The sequence below is a fragment of the Cyprinus carpio genome, chromosome A5, assembly GCF_018340385.1.
Source record: "Cyprinus carpio isolate SPL01 chromosome A5, ASM1834038v1, whole genome shotgun sequence".
NCBI lineage: Eukaryota > Metazoa > Chordata > Actinopteri > Cypriniformes > Cyprinidae > Cyprinus > Cyprinus carpio.
The window spans coordinates 13,564,614-13,570,413 of record NC_056576.1 but is presented as its reverse complement, the minus strand read 5'-3'; positions in this window follow the sequence as shown (position 1 = coordinate 13,570,413).

Here is a 5,800-nt window from a genome sequence, read left to right as displayed (position 1 = left end):
TTTCACTTGCACACTCATTATGGGAGATTCACTACTTACATGTTTTTTTTTTGTTTTATCAAGTTGTGTGGATGTCCTTCATGATAAAAAACTAATTTGGATGCTTATTTAAATCTATTTCTTTGTCCTCAGTCTGCTTGCCTTGTTGGATGTTTTGTTTAAGAAACTGTTTAGTGGGTTGAACTTGAACAACTTTACCTGATTGTGTGTTTGACTGCTATACATCCCTTTAGGGCGCTGTAGGTAAACCCAATAAAAACAGGGGGTTTAAAAAAGTAATTACGTTATGCTTCCCACACCACTAGATGGCAGTAGAGACCAGGCATGTTCACAAAGAATCCAGGCGTAATCTTTTTAGGCTATACTTTAGAAGAGAGTCTGATATGAAACATGCTATTATGAACACCCCCAAAATAACCTGAAATCAACATCTGAACACCCCTCAAGGGTTAGATTGGTGCAAAAGATGCATTTGGAGAGCATTCAGGTGTTATGAATACGACTGTAATAGGTGCCCATTCTTGACATGGGCTGATTTGTGTGGAGCCCCCTACTGGGAAATTGTATTAAATGCAGCCCATTAAAAACAAACTGCAAAGCAAAGAAGCCTGTCATGTAAATGCAAATGATGCATATTACAAATAGTAAATAAGGAAAGTGATTGCAATCACAGTCAAAACCAAATGAGTTATGGCAGATAATCAACAATAGAAAACATCTTTTCACATCTTTTTTGTCAGAAATGCTGTCAGTTTTGAATTACTCTTTTCACACGTAGCTTACGTGTGTCTAAAGAAAATGTAAGATGGAGTTAATGATCGTGGTAGTCATTTCTTGCTGACTGGGAGAAAACAGCCTGAGCTGTCATGTCCGTTAATGTTCAGTGGAAAACACCTAGCACTGCTGCCTGTTCTCAACCGCAGAGGTGCTGCTTCAAACCTGCCTAAACTCATTTCAGCAGGACATACAGGAATGATAGAAAAACACTCACTACACCAAATTGAAAAAAGCAAACTGACTTTTTCCAACTGCAAAGAGGACACCTCCAACTATTCGGGAAATGGCTGAAGTGCAGAAGCTACCAAACAGCTACCTATCAACAGGAGGAAAGCCCTTCCAAAGAAAAGATTCATTGTTATTCTGTCAAGACAACATCTTAGCTTTTAGTCGACCACCTCTCTGAGGTTACACGTTGTACGTCATGTATCTATAAATGGTTTTAGACATTGTTGTCTATAATAAATATGTGCACACATTTCCCCTGTTGTTTGTGTAGCCTACTTGTACTCCTTTGAGACTCTTGTAGAAAACAATACAAAAACACTATTTTGATCCACACATTTCAAAGTGATGAATCTGAAAACAAATTACAGCAGATGGGTCTGTGACATTCTCTGTGCCAAATGCAAAACTGACAGCAGTGTGCATGTCTATATGTATATTAGCCACTTGCAGCTTAATCTATTTATCTAACCAGGGGTAAATGAATCCAGTGCTCAACCCCATGTGAGTTTGATGAATGAACAGCCTTTATTCTTTACTCATGTATATTTATATAATGCCTACTTCAAATTCTAATTCTACATGTCTAGCACTGTTCACTGTAAACTAAGTCATCATATTGTGTTGCCAGCGGTGTCCAGATGGTCCTGAATAGAAAGACAAAATGTGTCTTGGCTATATATTTGAAATCACTCACTAATGAATAAATCCATTATTGGTCTCCAAAATTAAAGATCCAGTCACTAAAATGAAACTTAAGAATGCCTAATGCCTAATTTTTTAAATGATGGCAAGTTAAATTGTCCCATTGTGTTGCAATACTGCACATTGTGCAAACTGTCACCTTTTTTTTTACATTACCAACACTTTGTTAAAAACCCACATTTACTTTATAAATTATTAATGTTGCATAAAGCAATCAGTATATTGTCACTCTTGCTGATCACACAACTGTTTAGAACACTTGTATCTATACTCCACACACTGTACATTCTGTGTGGGTCTATTTTGTGAATTATGTATATTGTGTGGCCTATTCTGTACTTGTACATCATGTGTATTATAGTCTTCTGTAGATTTGCTGCAATTTTGGTTGTTCACCCACCATTTACTTACATTAATTTGAGATAGTGGGATACAGCCTGAGCACACTTTATGCAATACTACATGTTAATTGCTTGAAATATTTGAGTAAGCTAATTTAAACATTTAATTTAAAATTATCATGCAATCTCAACTTTAATCTAAAGTTAGGAATGCTAAAAGTAAATGCTAACTTGCTAAATGGTATTAGCCGAATGAGTAAGGCAATACAGAACATTTAGCATATATCTTCTATCAAACCAAGCTCATGTTCCACTCATCACCATGATGTTACCCCCCCCCCCAAAAAAAACCCAACATAAATAACATAAACTTTTCTAAATCAGCATAGCAAAACATTAAACACTACTAAATCTCCCACTTACTATTAGTCTTGCACACACACACACACACACACACACACACACACACACACACACACACACACACACAAATTACATAACACATATAGCATTTACTCTCTAAATTTAAAACAAGTTAATTAAAACACAGCTCAAAACAATGAAAAAAATCAGAAAAAGAAAGCTAAATAAATATATAAAAATATCCCGCATGGTTGAAACCTTCTCTGGGCACCCTATTTGGTCTAGTGCCCTGGGCACATGCCCAGTAGGCCTGAAAACAGTACTTAAATACTAATTTAAGTACCGAAAACAATGATAATTTAAATTAATTTCCAGGCAGGTTCTTTGTGTTAATTGCTGACAGAGTGCACCACCTGTAAGCACCAACTTAATATTCACTAATATTGTTATTCACAAGTTGCCAGTTAGTGGTAACAGAATTCAGTAATAAAACAATCACACCCTAAGAATGGGGCTTGATAGACAATAATATTGGTGGATTTGCAAACTACCTTGAATAGATTATACCTATCAGAACTTAATTTGGCATTTAATGGAATTGGCTTGGCTTTGAGTTTGTGCTCAAATCTCTGTTGGTTGATGGAGCTGTGAAAATGGCTCTACAGCTCCATCAGCCAAATTCAACCTGTCATTTTTTGCACTTTATAGATAATCCCTATGACCACCTTCATGACCCTAACTTGAAGGCCCATCTTCTGCCTTCTCTAGACAAAACACTCTTAAAACAAGGTCTCATATATGTGATCAGCAAAAGGACAAAAAAAAAAAGGAAAACCTGAACTACCACCTACTGTATTATAAAATAAAAAAAGGATTTATTATTACTAGTAATAAAATAATAATAAAATAATAATAATAATTGTATTTTACAGAACAATTAAATCACAATAATAATATTTATGGCTGTTATCTTTGCTTTCAAATATTAAACCATAGAACTTTCATTTTATTAAAAACTGCCAGGAGAGCTTAAAGCTAATTGACAATATATTTATAAGTGATTCTCATTACAAATGTGAGAGAATAGCTGGCACATGTTGCGTTATAAAAACACATTATAAGCAACTGAAACTCACAACAATTGCACACTGTTAGAGATGCTGTTAAGCAGCATTTACAGTGAACCAAGCCAATACGAGTCACTGAAAACATTGAATCAAGAGTTGCTCATGTGCAAAAGAACACAGTGCCACGCTTCACTCTAAAACACGGTAATTGTTTACCTTACAACAGTACAAATAATAATAATAACATATTACACATAAATCAATAATAAAATTAATAGATTTGAATATGAACTAAAAACATTAATCATGACCCTTTTCTGAACCATGATATACCAGTTGAGAACACTGTTAAGTGAAAGTGAAAGCGATGAAAGTGACGTAACATACAGCCAAGTAAGGTGACCCATACTCAGAATTCGTGCTCTGCATTTAACCCATCCAAAGTGCACACACACAGCAGTGAACACACACACACCGTGAACACACACCCTGAGCTGTGGGCAGCCATTTATGGGCCAATAGAGGTTTGAAATTACTATTATTAGCATGATAAGACATGTAGACTACAAGAGTACTGTGAAAACAATGTTGAAATAAAAATAAAATAAATTATGCATTTTATGCAGTACTTGCGTGACAAAGCAGGTAATGCACCACAAACTTAATGCAAGCATAACTTAAACATGTCAAGAAACGCAGTGTTAATTGTTCACTCTTAATTTGTTGTTGGATTTCTTTTGTAACATCAACAGGTTTTTGCCTTATGTGTCACAAGTATTTTTGAAAACATCAATATTACTCCAGATGTGTGTCTTCAGATACTATTCTTGCATATTTTTCATGTGCTTATGTGTTGGAAAAGCAAAGAAGACCGCATGCCCTTCACAGTCTTTTGAAGTTGTTTAAAATTATTTTGCCTTTGATATTTGTGTTTGCCTGGCTGACTCCAATCAAACAGATCATTAGGTACAGGCCTGCAACTCAAGCTAATAATTATCTCAGTGTGACAGAAAAATGGCAAGCAATACCCTGTTCTACAATATGAGTTGACCAAACTACCAAGCGAATTCTACCATGAACTGCTGTGAAGAAAGAAAACCTTCAGACATCCTGTCATGATGTTGATGTCTTGGGGGCAGCTGTGGCCTAATGGTTAGAGAGTTGGACTTGTAAACTGAAGGTTGCAGGTTCGAGTCTTGGTGCTGGCAGGAATTGTAGGTGGGGGGGGAGTGAATGAACAGTGCTCACTTCCACCCTCAATATCCATGACTGAAGTGCCCTTGAGCAAAGTTGCTCCCCGGGAGCTGGATATAGCTGCCCACTGCTCCAGGTGTGTGTTCACGGTGTGTTCACTTCTCACTGCTGTGTGTGTGCACTTGGATGGGTTAAATGCAGAGCACCAATTCCGAGTATGGGTTACCATACTTGGCAAATGTCACGACTGTCACTTTCACTTGTCATGGCACTTGTATACTGTTGTTGGTCTGATTGCTTCTATTGTTCTCATTTGTAAGTCGCTTTGGATAAAAGCATCTGCTAAATGATTAAATGTAATTGTATTTTCACTTTCAAATCGAAACACACAGTGTCTCCACGACATGGCGGCAGCAACAATACTACAGCGAGAATCAAAGTTAAGCCTTCTTTATTTGTGTGAACATTTGGGTGGCGTTATACAAATCTTCCCACATCGTGACATAAAGATGTGGGGGCGTGTTAGAACGAGCCATTTTAGGGGGGGTGTGGTTCACTCTTAACTTTTATAAAGAATATCTCTTTGGGTTTGAGACTTTAGTCTTTGCAACTTTACAGATCTTCTTTATGCACCAAGAGCTTGTAACACTCCAAAGAGAAAGGAAAATTTGAAATCCCATCATTTGACCCCTTTAAAACATTATGATTTAAAGCCTGTAAAAAATCACTGGGAAATTTCACACAATGTCTGCACAAGGACAGAATAAGGGAATCGTGACTTTTTTATTTTCATTGAGTTTTAGGTGTTGTCTTGGATAAGCAAAATAACTTTTTTTCTCAGGCCTAAAAGGCCCAAATAAAAGTCGTTTGCGTCTTTACCTGAAACCATGCCCAATACGCCATGCCTCTGTTGATGTAAGGCAATATCCACACATCAGTCATAACTAAAATTTCATTTGTACAGTTATAATTTAGAGGAATTTACCACTTAAAATATAGTTTAAGCTTAGTTTTCAGCTTTTAATTTTGTCTGATTATTATTATTATTATTATTATTATTATTATTATTAATTATTAATCTAATAATTATTCATCTAATTATTATTATTATTTTGAAGGACAAATAAA